At 39.6% G+C, this 8,868-nt stretch overlaps 1 protein-coding gene across 3 annotated transcripts in view; it reads right to left on the minus strand.

Moving 5' to 3' along the window:
• Positions 1 to 7,367, minus strand: part of ZNF322 (zinc finger protein 322) — a 25,705-nt gene extending 18,338 nt beyond the window's left edge. For 2 of the 3 annotated variants that reach the window (XM_011962890.1, XM_011962888.1), the window contains exons 1-2: positions 7,057 to 7,367; positions 6,181 to 6,269 (exon numbers count right to left, since the gene is read on the minus strand). The gene's annotated coding sequence lies outside the window, so the exon portion shown is untranslated. The remainder of the gene's footprint in view (positions 1 to 6,180; positions 6,270 to 7,056) is intronic. The other variant, XM_011962889.1, reaches the window with a different exon arrangement.
• Between the last annotated feature and the right edge of the window lie 1,501 nt (positions 7,368 to 8,868).

Consider the following 8,868-nt stretch of genomic DNA (forward strand, 5'->3'; position numbering starts at 1 on the left):
AAAAAAAAAAAAAAAAAAATTATAGATACTCCATAGAATGTACAACATAAAGAGTGAACCCTAATGTAACCTATGGAGTTTGGGTGACAATAACGTATCAACTTAAGTTCATTGATTGTAAGAAATGTATCACTCTGTTGAAGATATTAACAGTGGGGGATGCTGTGTGTGCTGTGTGTGTGGTATGTGCATGTGTCAGGGTAAAGGGAGTGGTAGGGGACATACGGGTATTCTCGGTATTTTTTGCTCAATTTTCCTATGAACCTAACAGTTCTCTAAAAAGTAAAGTCTATAAAAAATGAAATAATTTTTTAAATGTACACAAAATACCAGTTCTCAACAATTAAATCTGCATACATTAAAAGGTATGACAATGCATTTTGTGGTCAACACTGTAAGGAAACAGACACACTCATATGTTGCTGGGGGGAATGCAAATTGGTAAGTCTATATAAAAATGAAATAATTTTTTAAAAGTACATGAAATACCAGTTCTCACCAATTAAATCAGCATACATTAAAAAGTATGACAATGCATTTCATTGTCAACACTGTAAGGAAACAGACAAACTCTGCTGCTGGAGAGAATGCATATTGGTACAATCTCTTCCGCAGGGGAATGTGGCAGTATGTAACAAAACTAGATATACATTTACTTTCGACTCAGCAATCCCATTTCTAGTAATGGACTCTGAGATTCAACTCCAATAACATGAAAATATAAAGCATAATATTACTCACTGTAGTAATGTTTGTAATGGAAAAATATTTAAAATAACTTAAATACCTGTACATAAAAAAATGGGGAATAAACTATGGTACATCCATATATAATGGAGTACTATGCAACTGTAAAAGAGAATGTGGAACATCTTTATCAACTGATGTGATTTCCAAGATAAATTATAAATTTTAAAAAGCAAACTGTAAAAAAGTATGTTGTATTTTATGTAAGAAAGTAGAAATAAAAATATGTATTTCTCCACTTGCCCCAAAAAACAAGAAAGTAATGAGATTGGTTATCATTACAAGGCAGATAAAAATGGAACTGATGGCACAGGAAAACAGAATTGGGTGGAGGAGGAAGAGTCCTATTTCTCTAAGAGTATGAAGACACAACACACATATTTTTACTTTTAGAATTATATTTTACATATTCAATAAATGAATGAACTAATGAACTAAATAGTCAAGATGGAGGAGAAAAGCATAAAAACAAACGTACCTGTGTTTCAAATAAATAACAACTATGCAGAAGAGGAAAAAAAAAAACTCTGTAACACAGTATTGGGACTATGTGTATTCAATCTCAAGATAAAAATAACTCGAATCAGTACAGGTTTTCTCCCCTGTCGGGATAAGGGTACACTACTTTTTTTTTTTTTTTTTTTTTAAGACGGAGTCTCGCTCTGTCACCCCAGGCTGTAGTGCAGTGGCCGGATCTCAGCTCACTGCAAGCTCCGCCTCCCGGGTTCACACCATTCTCCTGCCTCAGCCTCCTGAGTAGCTGGGACTACAGGCGCCCGCCACCTCGCCTGGCTAGTATTTTGTATTTTTTTTTTTTTTTTTTAGTAGAGGCGGGGTTTCACCGTGTTCGCCAGGATGGTCTCGATCTCCTGACCTCGTGATCCGCCCGTCTCGGCCTCCCAAAGTGCTGGGATTACAGGCTTGAGCCACCGCGCCCGGCCAAGGGTACACTACTTAATGTGTATCCTAGGACTGAATAAATAAGTAAATATACTATGGATAATGTCACCTAGATTCCTCATTGTCAATGAAGAAGGCTAAAAATATAGAAAAGAGAAAGGCTAGAATCAACTCTGTAGTGTTTAACTGGAATTAGAAGTATCAGTATAAGTCAAGATTTTAAGGTTTATATAGAGAATAAAGAAATGTATGTATGTGTGAAATTATGTGCGTGTATTTTTTTTTTCCTAGTAATGTTTGCTGAGAAGTCATGGAAACAATAAAATCCTAGTAGTAATGAGTATACCAAGCATTCAGATATGGGTTTCTAAATACCATTCTCCATTGAAAAGAATCAAGACTCTTTGGAGAAATGGCTGTTTCCAGGGTTTGGAAAGTGTAAGATGAGCCTGGACTATCCTGATGTGTCAGAAAGTAAGGAAGTGCTCAAAAAGTGGTACAATATGCCAGAAGGACCCACAATTCAGGATGGAAGGACTGCCACTGTACAAAACTGGAACAAGTAGAACACTGAAATAAGTAATAACAGTAATAAATTAGTCACACAATAAGAATCCATGAATTTGTACTCATTTTAAAAAAAGTGTATAGAAGGGAAAACTTTTTTGCATTAGAAAAGCAAACAATTAAATACAGAAGAAATGATGGAATTAAAAACTTCATGTTCAATCAAGAGTACTGTGCAAAAATCTAGTGGATGAAAAATTTTATGAGAATCAAGATATTTACATAATCTGAAAATATCTCCCCACTAGATATTTAATAATTATAAATACAAAAAGAGTAACTTCATAGTATAGAAACCTGGAAGAAGCCACCTTAACCAAGTAACCTGGAAGACGCCACCTTACTTCAACTAAAGTGAATATGGCCAGTAATGAGATAAAACATCATGTGCCTCCTAATATGATGCAAAGAGAAAAACATAACATCACTTCTGAGGTATCTTGCCAAAAATGTCTAACCTGAATCTGATCACGACGGAACATCAGAGAAACCCAAACTGAGGGAAACTACCAAATAAATGGCCTAAATATTCAAAAAATGTCAAAGTTATGAAAGATAAAGTCTAAAAATATGTTCACAATAGAGACAATACTATAATTAAATTAAATGACTAACGCTGAATTAGATCTTGGCCCACAAAAAACATTTTTCTCTTTTTGTCTTAAACAACATGAGTGGAGCAATTGGCTAAGTTCAAACAAGGTCTGGAGATTAGATAATAGTACTTATTCTATGAATGTTAATTTCCTGACTCTGATAATGGTAACGAATTTCTAGAGAATATCCTTGTTTTTAGGAAATATACAATTGAGTATTTAGGACAGGCTTTCTCAACCAGGGTTCTAGAAAAGAAGTCCCCACAGAAAATGAATCTGAATGACTGTTTTCTCAGTTCTCCTAAGGATGGCATAGCTAGTAGTACTGTACATGCATATGGGGATGTTGATTCTGATTGCTTCTGTTGGAGAAGAGGCACGATGTCTACAACTTACTCTCAAATGGTTCAGGAAAAAATCTTTATATACGTATATGTGTACTGCTATGCTTTGAATGTGTCCTCCAAAGTTAATGCATTGGAAACCTGATCCCCAATGCAGTGACGTTGGGAAACGGGTACTAATGGGAGGTATGTGGGTAACAGGGGCACCACCCTCATAGACTAATGCCATTATTTCAGGAGTCAGTTCCTCATAAAAAGATGAGTTTGGTCCCTTTCTGAGCACTCTTGCTTGCTCTCACCCTCTCTTTGCCCTTTTGCCATGAAATAACACAGCAAGAAGGCTCTCACTAGAGGCCAGTCCCTGTCTTGGACTTTCGAATCTCCAGAATCATAAGCCAATAAATTTCTGTTCATTACAAATTACTCAAGTCTACAGTATTCTGTTATAGCAGCCCAAAACAGACTAAAACGTTTGTTTAATAGAGTCAAAATCCTAAAGCAAACATGGTAAAATGTTAACATTTAGAGCATATGGGTGAAGGGTATATGGGAGTTCTTTGTATCATTTTGCAATTTTTGTATGTCTGTACTTACTCAAAATTAAAAGGTATTTTATTTTGGTTTTCAAAAAACATTGTGGCCAAAGGTTGGTTTATTTTGGTGGTTAATACTGACAGTTTAAGCTGTGTATGCAGATTTTGGTTCAAATTCCCACTCTACTCCTTTGTAGCTGTGGTAAGTAACTTAATTTCCTTTAACTTTAACTTTCTCTTTTTTCCTCACAGAGTTGCTATAAGAACCAAGACACTGTCGGTACTAAGCTCAATGTCTAGGTCTCAGTAGATGCTTAATAAATGGTAGATTCTATTATTTTCTTAATTCTACCTTCACATGCACAAAACCACTAACATGTATTAAGCCCATTTTCTATGCCTGATTCTTGTGCAAAGCCTTGTTCAAAACCCACTTAAAATAACTAATAAAACAATTTGGCCAGTTAATGATTAATATGAAGATTATGCAAAAACTAGAAAAAATTTATGGAGCAATATTAGAAGGAAAAGGAAGAATTCCAACTCAGAATCACAATCAAGTAAAGATATGCAGGGATACAGAAAAATAGCTGTAATTCATTAAAGGTTTTGTCTTTTAAAATTTGTACTATTGTTAAGCTCAAAAGGAGAATACAGTGAAAATAAAGGATTCTTAGTTCTGTCACAGCCAGGCAAATCATTTACATTATTCCCTAAAGTTATCAGTCCAAGGTGTCTTATTTGTGCTAAACAACCAATGAAGTGTGGGGCATTAAGAAGAAGAAGAAAAAAAACTGAATAAATAAGGAAATAATTTTCCTATTTATATCCAAGTTTTTTTTTAGATGTCAAAACCTAAAAAAGTAAGTGTGGGTGCCAAACCTCAAAACAGATCATAAGGCCAGGCGCGGTGGCTCACACCTGTAATCCCAGCACTTTGGGAGGCCGAGGTGGGTGGATCACGAGGTCAGGAGATCCAGACCATCCTGGCTAACACAGTGAAACCCCGTCTCTACTAAAAAATACCAAAAAATTAGCCGGGCATGGTGGCAGGTGCCTGAAGTCCTAGCTACTCAGGAGGCTGAGGCAGGAAAACGGTGTGAACCCAGGAGGCGGAGCTTGCAGTGAGCTGAGATCGTGCCACTGCACTCCAGCCTGGGTGACAAAGCGAGGACTCCATCTCAAAAATAAAAAAAAGATCTTGACACTTCCCTAATTTCAAATACTGTTTCCTATCACACTCACAATAAAATCCAAAGTTTTTACTGCCCTACATAATGTGGCACCTCTGCGTATCTTCAGCCTCACAGGCCACCTCCGAGCTTTTTGCACCTGTTCCTTCTGCCTAGAATGCTCTTTCCCATGCAGCTTACTCCTTTATTGGACTCAAGTCTCTGCTTGAAGATTACTTCCTCAAAAAGCAGCACACCCTGACTACCTTATCTAAAATTTAGACTGTGTTGCTTTATCCCATTTTATTTCTCTCCATAGCACTTATCACCATTCAACTTTGTGGTACACATTTTATATTTGTTCATTTGTTTGTCTTTTTACTAAAATATAACTTCTACTAGGGTTAGGACTTAGTCTTTTGCTTACTGTAATATCCCTAGTACCTAGAGTACATTTGTTGAATAAATGAAAAGTGTGAACAAATACCAGAACAAAAAGGCAATCATCATCCTTGGACCCCCAGTAGCAATATAACAGACTAGACCAGTAGCCCTGGCTGGTTCATCTAGCAAGCCCAAATACATCTTTCAAGTCTTAGCTCCAGGGTACCCTCCTTTAGGATGCTTCTCTTGCCCCATCCTAGGAAGAGACTGGTACTCTTTCATGCCTAGGGTCGAAGTGAAAAGAATAAACTGGAATACAACAAAAGTCCAAGCAGACAGGCTAATTCATACAACTTGAGAGTTCATGGTTATCCTTAAACGGTATATGGGACCAAGAGACAAAGTTAGTAAAGCATTATTTAAAAACTAGATGGTGTTTACAGGCCTTAGGCTTGGAAATTTCTCATTTATTTTTCATTGATTACATGGATTATCTCATTTAGTCCTCCCAAGGATCCTATAAAATAGGTATTAATACCAATGTTTGGATCTTACAGATGGAAAACCTGATGCTTACAGCAGTTAGATAATCACCCAACAACTTACAAACAGTAAGTAGCAGAGTCAGGATTTAAATACCTATCTTCTGACTCCAGAGCCTACCTAAGCATTAGGCATACTACCCTCTTTGTGTTACAAATCAATCAAAAAGCAATTACTGCAAGCCTAATGTGTATATGTATGCATGTTGAAAAGGAGTAGAAAATAGCCTTAAGTTGGTAGGATAGGGCCCAGTTTTATCACTCTGCTATCTTAGGAGCTAAGAAAGGGCCATTCTCTTTTTCCATATATCTTCTCCCATACTTTCCTTTCACCCTGCCCCACCTCACGCCCCCATCCACATTTATACAGAAACAGAGCCTGGTATGCCACTTACCATAACAAGAAAGATTCAAGACCATCTTCCTTTTGGTTTCAAAAGGTCTCTAGTCCAGAACTATTCACAACACTCAATTCTTCCCTCTCCTAGAAGAAAAATCAATAATGTAGATGATGACCTTGTGAAATTTATAATTCATAATTTTTCTAGAGCTGGCCTAGAAAACTGGTCTGATTTCCTCTCCATTCTAGTGAGCATCCTTCAACCATAGCTTATCTCTTCCCATCTTTGCTTACATTGTTTCTCCTGCAGGAACTACCTGCCACGGGTAGCCATCAGTTCCGACTAACTCTAGACAAAATGTCAGGAGTCTTTCTGAATAATTACTAACTGCAACTTCGTAACAAAGCCCTAAGCCTCGTTTTTCGTTTGTTTTTTCTCCTTCTGCTAATTGTTTTTGTATGTATTATCTCAACTTCAAAGATCAAAGACCCATTCGTCTACCACTACAAACCCCAAAGCGCACGCGGTAAGTGTATATAATATAGTTATATGTAATTCCGTTTTCCAAAAAGAAATGGTTATAGGAAGATTAAACCAGATTTTTCTGCAGATAGATTCAACTGCAACATAATTAATTCCTGCACTGAAGATGAAGAGAAAAATCCACTTAACGTCCTTTTATTTCTCGATATACATTGCTTTGAAAAGTGCCTTGCCGTGTTTACTACTATTATCTCTAGGAACTATCGTACTAAGGTTCTCTTCTTTCAACTTTTCATTGACCATCTTTCAGTCCTCCGTCCGCCGTCAGGGGGGACAAGACCATGCTCAGTGTCCAGGAACAGGGGCTGGTCCCACTCGACTGTGGCCCTGGCTCTTGGGTCCCGCCGCGCACCCATCCCACCCCTGGGCCCCGCAGGCCGCGCTTACCCTGCAGCCGCCGGCGCCGCCCCTAGGCCTGGGGACAGCACTTCCGGTTACTCTCCGGACACTCGAATCTGGGCTTCCTGGCAGCCGCAGACTCTGCGGTAGTGGATCTAAAAGCCAGGCATCGGGAAGGAAAGAAAAGCGAACCCGGGACGGACGAGAGCTAGGAGCAACTCCCTTCGTGCGCCTAGACTAAGGGAGTTGAGGCCAAGCCGCCCACAGAGCGCTTTAACAGAGCGCTTTAAGGGCCCACAAGGCCGGTTACGCAAACCCTTTCAAGCTGGCTGGGAAGAGGCCGGCGCAGCCCCACCCCCGCAAGTCACATGATCACCCCGGTCCGGCTATTAGGGCGTTTCAACCCCGGCCCCTGGGCCAATAGGAGCCGAGTCTTCGGAAAGGGGCGGGCCCGGGGCGCCTGCGCTCTGGGAGCCCTCGGCGCTTTGGTAGGAGGCGGTTTTGCTGGCGCAGTGGAAGGCAGGCTGTGGGGGTAGGCAATCACTGCCACCTTGTCTAAGAAGAAACGGCACCAACAGCGTTGCAGTTTATGTTACAGTTTTCCCAAGGCTGTTAACTGAGGTCTCAAACCAGGAGTAGAGTCACAAAGATTAGATGCCACTGACCCTGAGAAAAGCACCTGGAAAGATCTGGAAGAGATAGAGGATTCTGAAGCACAGTGGCAGCGTTGCCATCCACGAAGATGTGGCCAGCGAGATGGAAGAAATGCTTTTAAAAGTGGTGGACTTGTGTGGGTGGAGAAAACTGCAGCGAGAGAAAGTACTGTGGGAGGTTCCCCAGTCCTTGCTGATTATGTTTCTGATTTGGAATCAGCTAAGAGTAAATCAATCACCTAGTGGTGGGCTGGAGCAGAACTCACAGTTCTTTAGCTTGAACACTGGGTATTCTCCCAGCTCAGTTGTTCAATTAAAAACAAACAAACAGTTTTTAAATGTCCTCAGCTATCAAAGGGGAAAGGTGAGTAGCAGGATTATGGAAAACTAAATCCTGGGCAGCCTGGCCAAGGACTTGGATTGTGAGCCAATTGCTGGGGTTTAGTAATTGAGGAGCGCAGCCTCTGGGGCACGTGTTCAGTATTAACTAATCATGTTCCTACTATTGGAATTCTTCCGCAGAGAGGCTGCAGCTTATTCTACTTTCATGTTTATTTTTAATGAAACTTCCAATGCCTAAATGTTCCACTTAGGGTGGTCTTAACATTTTAAATAATAACATTTTGTGTGTGTAGCATGTTTCAAACACTGTTCTAATAACTTTACACTATTGTCTCATTCAGTTGTAACAAAAATTGTGTGAGATATGTATTCTTTTAGGAGGAAACTGGTGCACAGAGAGATTAAGTAGCTTGCCCAGGATCACATATTACTAACTGATAAAGCTGTAATGCGAACAGCCTGATGCCAGATTCTGTGCTTGCAATCACTATACTTATGGCTACCTCAATAGTGGTGAGAGTATTGTGGAAAAGTATTGGAATAAAAATTAAGCAAGTTGGATTCTGATCTCTGCACTGCGTATAACAAGGTCTGAATATGTGTAGAATTGAACTGTTCAACCTTTTCTTTCAGGAGACATTGGCCCAAAGTACTGTTTTTATTCATTGTTTTATTCAGTTAAACATTTATTGAGCACCTCCAATTAACAGGACACTATAGGCCGGGTGCGGTGGCTCACGCCTGTAATCCCAGCACTTTGGAAGGCTGGGGGGCGGGGGGTGGATCACCTGAGGTCGGGAGTTTGAGACCAGCCTGACCAACATGGTGAAACCCTGTCTCTACTAAAAATACAAAATTAGCCAGG

The sequence above is a fragment of the Colobus angolensis genome, unplaced genomic scaffold (genome assembly GCF_000951035.1).
Source record: "Colobus angolensis palliatus isolate OR3802 unplaced genomic scaffold, Cang.pa_1.0 Scaffold6, whole genome shotgun sequence".
NCBI classification, from domain to species: domain Eukaryota; kingdom Metazoa; phylum Chordata; class Mammalia; order Primates; family Cercopithecidae; genus Colobus; species Colobus angolensis.